Genomic DNA, 18,060 nt, shown 5'->3' with positions numbered 1-18,060 from the left:
GCAGAAATTTACAGTTATTTCAGCTACCTGTTGCTACAAACACACATTTCTCCTCATAAACTGAAAAAACTAAGCACATGCCTGCTTACTTCTAGCAGGTCTTATACTATATATTACTAATAACTGAGAGGTTTCACTTGCAGCATGACACAAATAGCGTGTAACCTCTCTTGTCAAATTCTGTAGCTACCATCCCTTACTTGACATCCAAAATACCTAGGGCAGGTTTTTCAAAAGCATTTGTTGATGACTGGACCCTGCTATTGTTAAAATCAGTAGGATTAAGCTCGATGAAAACTAATGCCTTCTGGAAAAGTCACACATAAAACCAGCCCACACATACCCAGCACAATTCGCTGTAGTGGTCAGATGGATTAGCATCTGCTGAATCTAGGATACGGCCTTCTTTAGATTGCTTACATGAAAAACATCTGTAGAAGTATAAGGCTGAAGTAGTCAAGAAAGAAATCCATTGACTTCAACAGTTTGAAGATTTCAGTTGCCTGGAGCAAGAGATTGTTTCCCAGTGATACTCACAGGCTTAAATACCATCAGAGAAAGTACTCACACCTCTTCCTGATACAGCAAAAGCTAAAACAAATTTAGTATTTTTAAGAAAATTTGCTTCAAATATTTCTGTTTTATTTCAAGCACTAAATACAGAGCTAGCATTGTAATTAAACAAGCAAGCAATGCAAACACATATTATACAGATATGCTTAGTACTGATTCAAATCAAAACAAATGAAGCTTCTGAATACCTGTAGCCTTAAGCAGCCTATCAGCCTGTCCTTGCTACAACATAAGAAAAGTCTGAACTCAGAATTAAAACACAAGCCCAGCAGGGGCAGGCAAAACAAGTAATGAGAACCAGCATGTGCATCAACACATTCATTATTTCCTCTGTATCAGCCAGTTTTTCCTCTATATCAGCCAGTTTTGCCATTGCATTATCAAGACAATGTACGATATGAAGTACTTATTCCTTGTTTACTCAGAGAGCAGAGAAAGCCTTCAAGAATTCTTTTGTTTGCTTGTTTTCTAAAGTAGGCAAACATCATAGTTTATGTTACATTTGTTACACATGAGGTTAGCTGGCTCAGGAAACCCAACACAGGTAAAAAGTACATACACTTTTCAAACAAAAGGAGAGAAGAATGGGGGAATATTTTTTTAACAGGGCCACATTTACAAATCACTCTCAAACAAGTGGCTGAAATTTCAATATCATGATTAAAAAAACCAAAACAAACCCACCAAACTCCCTAGCAGAGCTAAAAACGCTAGAGATCTGAAAACTTTCCTTTTACTTAAAAAAGGACAAAAACACAGCCACTCACCTCCAACAACTTCCTCTTCCCTCCCCTAAGCGGGGACAGGCATCTTTTATAGGCTTGTTCAGGGCAGTGGGGTCACCTGGTCCCATGGCGGGGGCTGGTGATGAAGTCCAGCTGCATCCTCCCCCGCTCTGTGGGAAGCCACAGCCTGACATTTCCCTGCAGAACTGGCACTTTTTGTAACGGCTCCCATCAGTGAAAGCAAGGTAAAAGCAGATGGAAAAAACCATCATCTTTGATGAGGTTTATTTGGTACCCATATCACCATAAAGTGTCTAAGGAAGAGGTAAGGACAGCAGAAAGAGATGGGGCTTTTCATTTTGGTTCAGGTTTTTTTTTTTTTTTTACAGGGTTTTCCACAGGTTTCCATGGCCTCAATAGGTGGCTTTGCTGATATGCCACAGCCCCGTGTTTTTTTTAACATGAACATTGTTAGTTGCCTCTCAGAATAGGAAATGAAATTGCCCTGAGTTTGTTCATTAGGCAAAATTGTACATCTTATTCTGCTGCACCTTCTAGGCAGATGTGTCTGAGTGAAGACCAGAGACAAGAATCATAGAATCGTTGCATACCAGTTTGGAAGGGACTAGGCAAAAAAAAAAAAAAAGTTGTATATTAGGCAAGAAAAAACATTCACATTCCTCTAACCTACTTTTATCATCACTGGAATGCCAGGAGACCTTTTAAGTGATAGCAAACTTTATGAAATGGAAGAAGACATAAAAGAAAATGTTAATACCTCAGGGATACTCTGGTCCTTCCTAAATTTCCACAGTAGGGCAAGAACTTCACGCATACTTTGGCATCCAGAATCTTATCAAATAGGGGAGGGTAAAAATCGACTTTTCCTGAGGCTTTGTCAAAGACCAACACCTTACTAGTATATAAATAAAATCTGATGACTGCCAGTCTTTGATCTATGGTAAAAGCTTTTCATAGTGTGAAATTTCTAAATAAGTCACAGTAATTTCAGTTAGTAGATGTAGTACTGAGAACCCACATTACTGGCAGTGCTGCGCAGATCTGGGAGAACCTCTGCGTGGTCAGTTGGCCTGAAGATGTGTGTATTGCCCCAAAGACTGAGAGCTGATCTCTGCTTTCACAAAGATTTATAGATGGGTATTTCTAAGCAGAGAGCAGGAGAGAAAGAAGAGGTTCAAGGTTCCTGGTACACAGTTGCTCAGCATTGTTCATATACTGAATTAGATAACATGCATTTTCACATCTCATTTAACTGAATGTATTCAAATATGATATATTTCAAAGTTAAATATTTAAGGGACTTTGAGCCACCACAACTGTTGCATTTTGTGCCAGGTGCTAAGAATATGTTTGCTGTTTCAAATCAGGATTTTATTTCTGTCTGTTAGGTTTTAAGTCTTAAAATTGCTACTTGGAACCCAAACATACATGTCTCTGAGGCCATACATTGTTTTTACAAGTGAGTTCTTGAAGTGAACTTACATGTCTGTGTATAATTAATTTATTAATTCTAACGTTTTGCTACCACCACAACTTCAACTTGTGCTCTGTAACTCACAGATCATTCTGTCCTTTGGGCTCTTCGAAGCTTATGTTGTGAGGGAGCTGCCTGATTTCTCAGTAAGTAAATCCATAAAATTAGATAAGCTCCACTTTGATTGGTGAAGGTGTTGAAGATTGTCTTACTGTGGTATGCAATGGCTCAATGACTCTTAAGTCATTTTGAAGCAAGCAAACAAACAGAAAATCTCTATAGAATCCCTTCTCTGATGCAGACCTGCAGTAGATAATGCCTTAGTGAGGAGTTGCCAGCAGGGTGGGCCATCCTGCACTGCTTTCCTGTGGCCCTGCATGTTCCCCAACTGCATCTTCCAGCATGACATGTTTTTCCCAATGAGACACATGTTATCAATAAGAATGCTGAACTCCATTTAACCTTCTATTTCCAAGCTTTTATCATGTCCCCAACCCTGTGCTTAAAAATACAAATATACATGTAACATACAAAAGGTATGTGTCTTTAACATGTTGTCTTTTTTGACCTCTTATGCCAGGTATCCATCTATTATACTCTTTAAGCAGTTTTTCATAGAGTCGTAGAATCATTTCAGTTGAAAGAGACCCTCAGGATCACCAAGTTCAACTATAAGCTAATTCTGGCACTAAACCCTGTCCCTAGGAACCTCATCTAAATGCCTGTTTTGATGTGAAACTAGGGATACAGATGTGGCAGTGGATTAGTAACAGTATCCATATCTGTGACTAAGTCAGGCCCAATGTAGGGCAGCAGTTCAAAGTTATTGTTGAAACGTGAAGTGACTCTGCATGTTCATTTTCTTTCTTGGTGGAAAAGCCGTAAATCAGCAATGAGGCAAGCCAGAAGATGAGAACGCATACAGTCTGAACTCCATTCTTGGTCAGGCAATGACAACAACAATGGTGATTTACTGTCCTACCAGAAATGCATCCAGAGTCACCCGCAAAAGCTGTCCCAACTTCCTGCTTGTGCAGAAAGCACAGATCCCAGATGGGAAAGATGTGTCAATCCCTTCTCTCCAGCCCCTCTATAACAGCTGCTTCCCAGCCTGGCACTACACAGAAGCAACATCAGGACAACTGGGGTTCACCTCTGCAAAGAATCTGGGAAATCAGTGGGATGCTACATTCTTCTGCTCCAGTTGAATGATCCACAAGCCACCTTCTTGCTGTTTGACAGGGTCACCTGTCAGAGGCTTTGATTACCTGCAGTGTGAATTAACCACCTATGTTGTCTGGGAAATAACCATGGGCAAGAGATGGGTGGCCCTCCCTCCTAGCCCTCAACACTGGACTTCATAAAGCCATGAAGAGACCTGCATATCATCAGGGACATCAGGTGAAGAGGGGCTGGGATGCACTCTGCATTCAGAAGGGATGATGTACAGTCATGTGTTTGAGCTGTGTTTGAGCCCATGCAGCCTTACTTGCTGGCATGTAAGGAATCTTAAAACAGTATGTTTTTTTTTTTTTCTTCCTTTTTCCAAATGTAGCTGAAAACGCAGGGTTTTGTCATTTTTTTTTTTTTTTTTTCCGTATAAGACTCCTAGCATGGGATGAATCACAGCCTTATCATTCAGTCTCTCACATTCTTTCCCCGAATGGCTTGCAGTAAGTTTTAATAAAATCAGAGGACTATACTGAAAAGTCTCAATAGCGGTTTTTTTTTCTCTGCATAGCAGCCAGTAATCATGCTGTAATGGAGCAGGTTCATTAAACTGTAACACTTTGATCTTATCTCTCTGGCTGAGCTGCACAAAAGTCTGGGAAAACATGCAATACTTCTAGGGGGAAACACTTGTTTAGTTCATTAGTATGCATTAAAGCCTGGCTGCCTCAAAGCTAGTCATCACAAAGTAAATAAAGCAGCTCTAATTTTAGGTGAAAAGCAACCAAGAGCAATACTGATCCTAACAGGCAGGGTTAACTATAAGCCCGTCCTCAAACTCTGTTTTTTGCAGAGAGCTCCAGCAACAACACCCTGTAACCCACAGACAGCCTTCCCACCAGCTTCTGATACAACTTTGTACAACACTAGAGAGCTGCAGGTATTTCTTCACACCCTGTTCTGAAAAGCCCCACAATAAGGGTGCTGCAGTGAAAGTAATCTGATGGGACACCAAGCATAAGGAGCAAGCCCCATGGTGAGGACTGACCACCTCCTGGCAGGAGATGAAGCAGCACAAGTGTTGGGGCAAGGCTGAATTGAGGTGCTGTCTCTTTGTTACAAATACACTATAGAAAAACACTGCAAACAGAGTGAAAGACAAACTCCCTGAACCAAGGAGAACCGTAACGTTGAGGTGAGCCATGGAAAGGAGCTCATTCTCTCCTCTTGGACAGGCAGGCAGTAAGGGAGAAGCCTTTCTTGGTTTGGGAGACAGGTTACTTTTACACAGCCAAACGTTCCTCCAGAGGGAAGGCAGGGAAAGCAGCACAAAGAGCAGGGGACATCTCCGTATTATTTTTCTTCCCAAAGTAAGCTCAGTGCCAACAGTGCTGCTGGTATAAATATTGAAGTGTGATGACGGGGACATTTTAAAAAGAGAACAAATCGTCAGATTGCTTTCTAGAGCTTCTTTCCTCTAGACTAAGTGATGCTAATGAGGGAGGTCAAGCCGTTTCCATTTCTCCCTGCTACACAAGCTGGGACATTTATCTCTTTTGACAAGAAAAGTCCTCGAGCAGACTTTCATATTTCAGTTTTCACAGCTAGCATGTCGCTTTCTATGGAGGAAAATGCCTCCAGAGACATGAGAGGAAGATACCTAGGGGGAGGCATGCCTGCCCTTGCTGCCTGCAATGATCATCTCAAACACCACTGCTGTTAGATCCCATGTCTGACATACTGGCTTCAAGGTCATTTCATCAATGTGCTGGGGGACATCCCATACCACAGCATCCTGGGTCCACCAAGTGATGGACCTGGCTGCCTACGGACAGATGGACTAACATCTTGGCAAACAACACATCAGAGAGGATGATTCTGAGTGACATCATCTTTCTAGCCCTGATCTCATACCCCAATCATCTCACATCTCAGTGATCCATGCAGGAAGAACTCCCATTTCTAGAAGAGCAGATGCCAGGCCATGCCACATGCCAGATTATGTTGTGTGTTTGGGTAAAACTTAACGTACGTACTCCTCTGGAGCCAAATCACTGAAGTCTGGGACACAGTCCCCAGGGACCTAGATTTCCTGGGACAGTGCTGCCTCTCTTTCCTGGTGTGGCAGCTGGAACGGCTCAGGAGCTGCCATCTTTGTGGCAGCAAATCTGGGCTCCCAGCTCTTCCTCTAGGAGTAATTTAGATGTATCCTTTCGAAGGACTGGGCTTTTGGGTCTTTTCCTCTGCCCTTTCTCAAGGAAGCAACTGGATGTTCCCAGAGAAGACTCAAATGAAGCTGGTGGGGCAAAGCTCAGCTCAAACAAGAGGAGGTGACTCCTCCAGGATACAGCTTTTCACAGAAGGAGGTGGTGGATGTTGAAATGTGCTCTAGGCTCAAGGGGAACTGAAAACACTTGAAGGAGTAAGAGTGCTTGAGAGATATATCAGCCATCCCTGCTATCATCATGTATTTCATACATTTCATATCCATCAAAAGGGTTAAAGTCTTTTCAGATCACTGTGCTAGAAAATCAGCCTGTGAGCCCAGCGGCAGCCCAAGTCAAAGGCACTCAATGAGAAGCAGAAAGGCACACCTGATGCACCAGATGTCCGCAGCCAGGTGTCTGGAGAGGAGAGGCTAAAAATACACAGCGTGCCATGGCAGCACAGTTTGGAAAACATATCAAGAAGCATTTTCAGGAGAGGCGTATCAGGGTGACAGACATGTCCTGCCTTCGGGGGCACTTGTGCTGACCATATGGGCAGGGACTTCTGCTGCCCAGTGAAGCAACAAAGGGCAGGCCTTGTAAAATGGCCTTCATCACCCATGTAAAGCTTCATTAGAAATAGCAGCCACTTCTGTTTATCTGTGCTGAGCTCTATTACACTTGTCAGGTGAGGTGAGAGCCTGGAAAATAAGACCTGGCTGCCATGAGGCACTGCAGCTTTCCTCCATGTCACCAGACCCTTTTCTCCACAACTAATAAACCTCTTGCTGGTTCCCAGCCCCTCAGTCGCTTGTGGTCATGACTCACACTTGGGGTTTGTGTCGTATTTAACAGAAGAAAAGTCTTTTGCAGGATACAGCAATGGTTTTGTTCCAGGCTAAGAAAAAAAGTCCTGTGGACTAATTTATGTTCACATTCAGTGAAAACTCCTGGCTAAGCCATCTTGAAAATGCCATCATACACCCTTCTGCAGAGCTAGCAACACTGACAACATCAAACACCCCAAGACCCTGGCTCAGTTTCTTAAAAATCATGAAGGTTCATTTATTATTCATGATTTCTACCTCTCCATTCTGCAACTACGTCAACAACTGTGAGATTTAAAAACAAAAAACAACGCAAAAACAAAGCGGGGGTTGGGGGGTCGGGGTGTCCTTTTTTTGTTGTTGTTAGTTTGTGGTTTTGTTTTTTTTAGAAGGAAAGCAAAGATTAACAATTAATCACTTCTCCCAGGATTTAAAGAGAAGAATATAAATTACTGTAAGAAATACAATAAGAAATAGTGATGACAGTATCTGTATTTCAGAATACATGGCTTCTTGCTCTATTGTCACAGATTGACAGTAGATAAAAACCTCTTAGAAATATTAATCTTTGAAAAGTAAAAAAAAAAAGCCTGGAACAACTGGAAATTCTCTGGAGCATTATCCATTTGGTGAGTGGGCTCCCTGTGTCGAACACTAATTAATTAATCTCCTCAATCTAAATCGCTTCTTCTGTATCTCCAGTCTACAGGAAAACTTAAACAAGACCTGAATGCATAAGAGGGAAAGCTGAATTTATTTAAGGTATCACTTAGTAGCAGCAATTTTCTGTGTTCATTTTTTTTCTGTCTCCCAGACTGGGCTTGGTCTCCAGGGACGCAACAACCTCCAGGTTAACTATTTTTAACCCATTTGGGGTCAGGCATGTGCACTGGGAGCAGGTCTAAAGCAGTAAGATGGTAGCAAGAGAAGCAGAGATGCAGCCTGGGGCACATGGGTGATGTTCCCTTTGCCAACCCATGTTGGGGTGATGGAAGCCACACATGAACCACAGAATCACAGACTGGCTGAAGCTGGGAAGGACCTCCATAGGTCATCTGGTCCAAGCCCCTGTGTTCAAACAGGGCCACCTAGAGTTGGTTGCTCAGGATGGTGTCCAGATGGCTTTTGAATATCTCCAAGGATAACCTCCCTGAGCAACCTGTGCCAGTGCTCAGTCACCCTCACAGTGAGAATGCATTTCCTCATGTTCAGAAGGACTCTCCCGTGTTTTGGTTTGTGCCTGTAGCCTCTGATCCTCTCACTGGGCATCACTGAAAAGAATCTGGCTCCATCCTTCCTGCTGGTATTGGTACGATCCCCCTTTGCCTTCTCTTTTCTAAACAAACTCAGGTGTCTCAGCCTTTCCCCATAGGAGAGATGCTCCCGTCCCTTCCTCCTCTTTGTTATTCTTCAGTGAACTCTCTCCAGTAAGTCCATGCCTCTCTTGTGCTGAGGACCCCAGAACTCGACCCAGCACTCCAGGGATGGCCTCACCAGTGCTGAGTAGAGGGGAGGGATCACCTCCCTTGACCTACTGGCAATACTTCATCTAAAGCAGCCCAGGATACTGTTAGCTGTCCTTGCAACAAGGGCACACTGTTGGCTCATGTTCAACTTGGTATCCACCAGGATCCCCAGGTCTTTTTCTGCTGAACTGCTTTCTGGGTGATCCCCAGTCTGTCCTGGTGCTGTTCTTCCCCAGGTGTAGGACTTGGCACTTCTCCCTGTTGAACGCTGCGAGGGGGCCGGAGGTTGTCACCACCCGGGCAGGGACAGAGGGGACCTGCAGGTACCAGCTCCATTCAGTGGTCACACGCTTCCCCCTAGCGACAAAAGACGACAAAAGCAAGAGCCCCACCTGGGTGGAATTGCAGCAACCATAGTCAAATCTTCTACGGTTGCACAGTGCAGGAGGTTGGTTTGTTTTGTTGGGTTCTCCTCTGCTCTACACTGCTCAAATACTTGCTGATTTACACCCTAGTTGTGGTTCCCCCATACCAAGAACCCACACAGGCTGATTTGTCTTAGGGTGAAAAAGTTGCTGCCTTTCTCAGCAGCAAACACAACTCCCCACAGGTCAACTCACATCACTTTGCTTTTTTATTCTGCACAGCATCTTTTTGGTTTTACTGACCAAATGCTGGAATAAAAGCACCTGGGAGCCAAACTGCATGTTAAATGGGTAGTGTGTGGAAATGCTTGCTTCCTGAGGCAACAGGGTGCGCTTGGATTAGATTCAAAATCTGATTGGAGGGAAAGGGGTGGAAAGGTGCAGCACTTTGCCAGGCCACATACCCTAGAGCCACAGGATGTGAGGGGTTCCTTTGGGCCCTAAAATTCCAAAAGCGAGGCTTGTCTCCAACTGTCACCAGGTGGCCCTAGAAAACAGCTTTTTCCAGTCTTGCTGAACCTTCCCTGGTTGGTTAAAGAGGATTGATTTTATTTTATTTGCCTTGGTTTTCCGAAAAGCAGAACAGAGACCAATGCCATCCACAGTTGTGCCTCTTCACCAGCATCACTGGGAGGTCCTTTTAGCCCTGACCCTCTCAGGCTGGTTTCAGCTCTGTTGCCAAGTAGTACAGGGGATGTTACTGTGACACAGGATATTTGTTCGGAAAGAAATAGGGCTCCTTTTTAGTGCTTTGCAGATGGAGGAGGCACTCCCCTGGATCAGCTTCTACACCAGTATCAGGGGCAGCAAGACGCCGTCGCTGTGACTGTAACATAGGTGCTCACTGCTGCTGTCTGCCTGGTGACCAGAGAGTATGCCAAAGGAGAATTTGTGCCACGGAGGCACTGATTTCAAAGAAGGCATTGATTTGCAAGCCCTTCACTTGCCATTAAGCACAAGCACCCCAGGGGCTGTCACCCTCCTTTGGAAATAACATGACACTATGTAAAAAACAATCTGAAACCATGCAGTTAAAGGAGTTTGCCTGAGGGTAGGTTATCCATACAAGACCATGTATTTTAGATGACCTCAGGAGGGAAAAGCAGATAGCAAATGCCACATGCTGACAGCAGCTGTTTTGCAGCTGGGCTGTGCACTGACCCTGGAGCAGCTGGAGCCTGAGCCCAGAACAGGATGGTTTGGTGGCTGAGCACTGCTCTGGGATGGACGTGATAAGGATTCATCTCTATCACAAAGACTCCCTTTGACAGCCTGGGCTTCATCTTTCTGCCTCGACAAGCTCCACCTGTGAAGCTCAAGCAGGGGAAGATGCTTTCTTGCTCCACTGACACGAGGTCCCATGCCCATCCCTCACCTGGCACCAGGGCAATAAAGTGCTGGCTGTCTGGGATGCCATAAGAAATTCCTGCCCCAGCTCTTAATCCACTTTTCCAGCCAGCTAGTGGAACTTAGGTTAGTAAATATAAAAGGCAAAAAGAGGGCAGCTTTAAGCTCATTTTCTGTCCCCAGCCCAGCAAACACAAGCAGAGATGTGCAGCCACGACCAGGACAGCAGCAGTTCCAGCCCATGGCACTGCTCCTTCTCCTCTCTCCCAGCGTCCGCCTACTGAATCTCACAAGCATCAGAAAGAGCCTCCTGCAGTTTGATCACAAAGCCCCAAATCAGAATCCTTCTCAGGTCATGTCCCCCTAGGGTGACCTTGCTAAGGCTGATCTGTTCTTTGTGCTCATCTCCCAACTCACCTTCCTTCCCTGGTGGACACTTGCCCCTGCAATAAATCACACAGCAGCTGATAAGCATCACTTGGGCTGTAATTCCAGCCTGGTGATGTGAACAGGCAGCTCCAGCCCCATTTCTACACTTCAATGCATGGCCCAGACCCCACTTGATTAAATTACAGTTTCCTTACCTTTTAGATTAGCAGGCTGGTAACATTCAGCACCATGTGAAATTGCATCAGCGGGGTATTGGTGTCCCTTCACCACTGTGCCTGGAAGATGTGAAGCAGAGCAGTAATTCCTTAGGCTAGGGCATATCTTGCTGCAATAGGGACACTAATCAACGCTGCAGTTATGCTTCCACCTCTTAGAGGAATTAAGCCATCAGGGAACAGGCATCATTGCCCAGGATGCAGCCTTGAAACTGGGGTATCCTCTCTTCTACACTGCTCAGGGACAGCAAGGATGCTCCCCATCCCCTGCCTGCCAGTCAGCCTTGAACTAGTCTCATCCTTCCATATTCTAGGCTTTGGTTTATTTAAGCTTTTGCCACAAGTACAGGCAGTTTGGGGCTGATTGGGAGGGAAGGCTGGAGTGCATTCACAAGTGTGGATTATTAGCAGCTGAGATCTGACCTCCTACATGATCCTGGTGCATTTTTTTCTAAATCAGGCTCCAGCTGACTAAAGTAGATGTAAATAGCTGTACACTAGCTAAACACAGGTAAATCAGCTCAGAGCAGGATTTTCACCTCTGGCCACAGAGCAGTTCCTTTAAGGGAAAACAAAAAAAAAAAAAAAAGACAGGCAGCAAATAAAGTGCTTTGACATTTTGGGGGGCTAAGCAGAAATTTGTGGTGCAAATCACCCAAGGAGGCAATTTGAGATGCTGGTGTGTGCTGCTGGAGAGCATTGCATGATTCATGAGCCCTAAATCTCCACCAGCCCTGTGCTGTCACTCTCTTCGCTGTGCTTGCAGCTCCGTACACTCAAAGATTTACTGCCCTGGGAATGGGTGCTGGGAAACTGAGGGTTTTTCTAAGCCTTCTGCCTATGTCTAGCAGCAAGGCTAATCCAGTTTTCTTTCTTTCTTTTTTTTTTTTTTTTTCTTGAAACAGTGTCACAGAAAAAGTATAGGGCGAAATCTGCAGCTCTAACTCCTTTCCCAAGCAAAACAATGTGCAGCCTTGGACAGGAATTACACCAGAACAGGGAGTAGCTGAGACCAAGCATTATTCAGGACAGGAATGAGAGAGGGATGTGTGACCATGTGCCTGCAGACAAACCAGAACCACGCCATACATCATACCTGTATGTGCTTAACCCTCCCAGATTCAGCATCCTTCCTCCTGTGGGGAAGTGTTTTACCCTTCCTTTGAGTTTCCAGGCCACCACATTATTGAGCAGCTCCAAATGAGACCTTGAAGGCCAAATTTCCTCAATACCCACACTGACCAGTCAGAGGGGTGTTCAGTGTGTTCAGGGACAGGTCCAGGTGGGTGCAGGTACTTCCCCCCATTATTTCCCCTTGGCTGCACCATAGAGATCTGTGCTTTGTGTTCAAAGCTGATGCAGTGTCCTGGGGTAATGAAACCAGCAGAGTTTCAGTCTCTGGCCCCAGGATGCCTGTGAGCACAAAAGCAGTTATTTACCCAGCTGGAAGCCAGGGTGTGATGAGGGGTTATTCCCCTCCAGGCAGTGCTTGTATAAAGGGTGTGGGGGGTTCTGGTATCTGTATCATTTCTCATCCAGGTGGGAGGAAAGGGTTGCTCCTCCCTTTCCCTCAGCCCAGGAGATGTCTCGCCCACCCCTAAATGTGACCTTGGCAAAGAAAAGCTGAGGGAATGGAGTATCTCTTCCCAAATAACACCTCTTTTCCTCTGGGGTCCCCATGGGTGACTGCCCCAGCTCCAGCGTGGGCTTCCCCAGAGCTTTCTTCCCCTCCTGCAAGAAGGGGTAGCTCTGCTTTCTCCAGCAGCCACAGTCCTGGGGGCAGAGAGGTGTTTGGGGGTGAAGGACTAGCAAAGTACCACTGTTAGGAATGTCCCTGTCACCCTTCTGAGGGCAGAGGGCAATTCAGGTGCATGGAGTCCCAGGTGCAGCAGATAAATCCTAAGGGTGCTGGAACCTCAACCCCTAAAATGATCCAAGCATCCAAGCAGTCACTTTAGAAGCAGCCAAACCAAACTGTACATGTTAAGAGAGAAATGCAAGTGCTGTTTTTCTTAATCCAATGTGAGACAGTGTCCCCTCCAGGTGCACTCAGCTGCAGTGGTGGGACACAGCACTCGCTGTGTGAAAATGACATCTGTCATCCCAGCAAATGGCAGAAACAAAGGCAGAGAGCTTGCTTCTTTTGTCTTTGCCTGCTCAAGTTCCTCCTGCCAAATTTCACAGATTAGGGAAAAAAAAGTGGCTGTGATGCAAGCCTAGCACAAAAAGAGTGATTTTGTTTTGGTTTGTTTTTTGTGAAAATCCCAGTCTAACCTACTAGAAAAACCTTGTGCTCACCTTGCTTTAACCTGAGAACCTTTGCTTGATATGTGTGAATTTGCAGAGGAGATCTCTAGCCAGTCACACCAAGGAAATTCCTCTTTATCCAGCAAAAATGGGTAAGCTGTGGCATTTGGGGCCACGATGCTGAGGAGGCTAAAAGCTTGTAAAGCTTCATAGTGGGTTTGTACAAATTCATGAAGGAAAAAAAAAACCTACCACACTGAAAATTACAATACACATCTGCCCTGGTCTTGTGCTCCTCCAGCTGCCTCTGCTCCTGGCTGCTTACAGAGACACAGTGCTGGGCTGGATGGATTTTGTGCTGTCTTGATAAGGCTGTTTTCACATCATCTCCCTTAGAGACAGATTTTGTTTTTCCTCGGTTTGTGGCTGTTTTAGCATTTCGAGGAGATGAGGCTGTAAAGTCGGCTTTAAGCTGGTCCTTGAAGGAATTTGCGTGGCCTGAAGAGGCATCTGAGGTCATGAAATGGAGCAGAGCTGCTGCGCTGCAGATGAACGGATTATTTCTCACTCCTGCATTAGGAGCTCTGTGGATTCAGTCATTTCTCCACTATGATGCTGCTTTTATCCATCCCTCCTTGCCAGGCTCCATTCCTCCCTCTATTCATCGCTCCATCCCTCCCTCCACCCATCCACCCAGGAGCTCCTGGAAATATCTCAGGAGTGTGTTCCTCTGATCCACAAGACCTCCTTGTCCCCACGCTCAAATAGGCAGGGATGGAAGGCCCCGCTCACAGGATGTGGACCCTCTTGGTGCAGGGCCGAGCACTGAGGAGAGAGACAAAGCACAGAAAAACTTGCCAGTAAGTACCAGAAACTACTCAGAAACTGGTAGCAGAGGTGTGAGTTGAAGCTTAGGGGGACAATCTCCTGTGAAATATTCAGTACCTGGCTCTTGGTTTCTAATTATCCCCCAGTGCCCCTTTGCTCTCCTCCATTAACCCTTTCAGTGGAGATGCCTGGCTGCATCATGCTGCATCTGCAGCCCTGCAGGATAACACACTGCCTTTCCCAGGAGCTAGGAGTCCCATTACATCCATGATGCTCCTTTCCCTCGGAGTTAATATCCAAAAGGCTCCTCTGGGACTCATAGGCTATTCAGCCTTTAATGATCCTGCATTATGCAGCCTCATTATCCAGTGAGTGGGCTGGAAGGTCCTTGGAAAGGAAGAGAGTGCATGAAGGTGGGAAGGATATTGGTACAATAAAAGGATGCTGACCATGGCAGGCACAGCTGCACTGTCCCCAGAATGCCTCCCCAATGGCTTTCCCCCACCATCAGGGCTTGCAAACAGGGATAAGACTTCCCTACACCACATTAGCCAGTGCTGCCTCTCCAGCTCACACAGGCCCAGGAAAGCCACCATTCGGGTAGAGCTCATCCATGAAACACTGGCAGAAGAGGGGAGCAGCCCCGCTAACCTGCCTGGAGATGCTGGTCCCTTGCCTTTTCCCACCATCAGCTGCTTAAGAGGTGGGTGCCGCAGTTCTGGCTCTCAGTGCAGCCTTCATGCTGTTCCCGCATTCCAGGCATTAGTCATGGGCATACTGTTAATTAGCTTCAGCAGTCCCCAAGAACGGGGGCAGCCCTAATTACAGCCCTTGCCTCTTAACTTTGTTTGGGCTGGTGTCTCTGCTTTTAATGCAGAAACAAAAGTGAGCACACTCAGGCAAGTGATGCTGTTAAGAAGGAAGGCACAGGTGAGGAAGAGAGGATCCTGCATGCTCTGGGAGCTGGGATGCTCTCTGCAAACCAATCTCCTCCTCCCCAAATGGCCAGCTTTGCCAGAAAGAGCTGGCAAAAGCTGCTGCTCCAAGGTTTTGCTTTGCCTGGGTGACAAAAGGCTAATTGGATGCAGATTAAAAGTCACTACTACAGATAATCCACGAGATGGCTGTGGAAGCCTGGTAAGTGTCCCTCTGCTTGTCTCCTCCAGGCAGGGCACAGATGGATGTGTGCAGGCTTTCGCCCTTTGTATTTTACATACACAAAAAAAAAAAAAAAAAGAAGAAAAAAAAAAAGAAAAAAGATATTTTGAGGCGCAAGATGAGCTGGGGGAAGTGAGATGAGATGGGGGGGGGGGCTGGGAAGAAATAATTGCCACGTCTGAAAACAGTTACTATGGCAGCAACAGTCTGCTTGCTGCTGGAGCAAAATGTTGGGGACCAGTGAGTGGTTCCTTTGTCAGATACTCACAGACTCACATTTAGATGCTAATGTTGGCTTTAACCTTGGCTGCTTAACCTTGATGTGATGGAAAGGGTAGGAAGAAAAAGCAGAGGAGGGGGGCTTATGGAAAAGATGGGTTTCCTCTGCCTAAATTTGCCACTGAATGGACTTGGCAGACTCTTCTCAGCTGCGATTAACAGTTATTTCTGCACTTAATATTCAGCAGAGGTCTTAACAGCTTATTTATGGATAGCTGGCATTAGCTGCAGCATAATTCACCACTGCATCCCTCCTGTTTATCTCCGTCCCCTTGGGATCATCTGATGTAAGGCCATTTTTCAGAACATCCCCTAGGTTTGACCAGTCTGACTATCTAATCTCGCCTTTATTTATAACTCGCAATCAATGCTGGGGTGAAAAAGGAGGGGTGCAGAGGAGGGAAGTCTCTTCCTTGCACTTCGGCTGTTGGGAGCAAAGAAATTTGGTGTCCTGTTTCAAAAAGGAAGCCTTTCAACTTGAGGCTCAGAGCTGTGTTCAGCAGTGGGGCTGAAGGAGGAGGTAGGGAGATGGTTAGAAGTGATGGAGGTGAGATGGGAAGTTCCCCGGGGAGTCCTGTCTGGGTATACCACCAAGGGTTGAAACAGCATTTCCTGCGCTGGACACGGCATTCCTGGATCTGAGCACGAGCTCACAGCTGGAAGGTAAATTCCTAAAATACAGATCAACTGCACACAAATCAGCCACTAGTTCTGGGGCAGCCCGGGTTCCACTTGCCTTGGGATTATCCTTCCCAGCAGCATTTAAGAAAGCTTTTGCTGGAGCAATTCAGGCAGACGACAAGAGAGTGGTGCTGGATCTGCTGGTGACGCTGCTCACAAATTTGACCCTATTCTTTTGTTTCTGGTGGTTTTCTCCAACAGTGTTCCAGCTCCTGGAATCAAGCAGTCATTCACAGCTTTCTCAGTAACTCATTACCTTTACAGGGTCACAGAGAAAAGCCTGAACTCAGGCCAGCTCAAAGGCCAGCTGATCAAGACAACCCCAGTGAACAAAACATTTTAATTATTCAGCCTGTATGGTGCCTGTGCCTTGCTTTTGGAATGGTTGAGCAGAGGCGATGCCACCTCACACGTACCAAGGAGCACTTCTCACAGCTGCACATTGAGGGAGACGGAGCTCCCTGCACTTTTCATGCTGTCACCACATGGTGATTTCCATCAAAGCTGTGCCCAGTGTCACCTCCGGAGACCGTCACAGAGAGCTGCCTGTATTTTTAATGATGGCATGTGTTAGCAGGCAGTCTTATCTCCATGCAAAGCCGCAATACACATCCTCAGGATGAAATATGAATATGAGAAATGATCCCACTCCAGCCTGGCAATCCCCACTGCGTGCTGCGTGGTGAAAGCATCTTAAATTAAAAGCAGTATCCGTCTTCTGCAGTACACTTCTTTCTCCAGGGCTTTCCAGTTAAACTGTCAGATACAGTTGATATTTATTTTACAAATGCTGTAAAAGACGGGATGGGTAATGTTATAGGAACAACCCTGCTGCTGCTGTTTGGCTCAGGAACAGTATCAGAAATAAATGCAAAGGCAAAGAGAGGGGCAGGCCTTCCCCAGAGCATGCAGCAGGGGTGGCTTCCCTGTCCCCATGCTGACCTGGAAGGCGCTTCCAGGAGTAGTTGGGCCAGCAGATTCATGGCTTGGGGCACTGAGCTGTGCTGGGCCCTGGGGGGGAACTCATTGGCTTTAACACAATTTGACAGCATTAATATCATGAGATGCAAAAAACATTACTAGTGGTTATGAACACTAGTGCCACCCCTACCTTGGATTCAGGAGAGGTGAGGTTTTCCCCTCCCAGCTTTGGGAGACTGTGACAGTCCCTGGGGGATGTAGATGCTTCACGTCCCAGCACCACGCTGGGTGGTTGGGGCTCCCAACCTTGCAGCACAAGCGCAGGCTCTGCCTTTCCAGGAGCAGAGCATCACTCTCCCGCTTTCCAGGCTCACCTTATCACCGGTGCCAGCTGTCCCAGCAGAGCTGCATGCATCTGGAATATGGTGTCCGGTTCTGGGCTCCTCAGTTCCAGAAGGACAGGGAACTGCTGGAGAGAGTCCAGCGCAGGGCAACAAAGATGATGAAGAGAGTGGAGCATCTCCCGCGTGAGGAAAGGCTGAGGGAGCTGGGGCTCTGGAGCTTGGAGGAGACTGAGGGGTGACCTCATTAATATTTATAAATATATAAAGAGTGAGTGTCAGGAGGATGGAGCCACGCTCTTCTCGGTGACAACCAATGATAAGACAAGGGGCAATAGGTATAAACTGGAACACAGAAGGTTTTATTTAAATTTGAGAAGAAACTTCTTCCCAGTGAGGGTGACAGAGCCTGGAACAGGCTGCCCAGGGAGGTTGTGGAGTCTCCTCTGGAGACATTCAAACCCGCCTGGACACCTTCCTGTGTAACCTCATCTGGGTGTTCCTGTTCCGGCAGGGGGATTGGACTGGATGAGCTTTCAAGATCCCTTCCAATCCCCAACATTCTATGAAATCTGTGAACCACTTTGCAACCCCTCTAGATCCCTCAGCCAAGGATTATACATTGTGCAGCAGAAGGTCGCTCCTTGTGTCTCTGTGCAGTGAATAATGCCTTGTCTTGGTACTATTTTTAGTGTTTTTGTTGTAGTTGTTGTTGTTTAATTTTTATTATTTCAGTGCTGGTGACGTAGGGACAACCAGGCTTTA

This window comes from Patagioenas fasciata, chromosome 7 (genome assembly GCF_037038585.1).
Source record: "Patagioenas fasciata isolate bPatFas1 chromosome 7, bPatFas1.hap1, whole genome shotgun sequence".
Taxonomy (NCBI): domain Eukaryota; kingdom Metazoa; phylum Chordata; class Aves; order Columbiformes; family Columbidae; genus Patagioenas; species Patagioenas fasciata.
Note: the sequence above shows the minus strand (reverse complement) of the source record.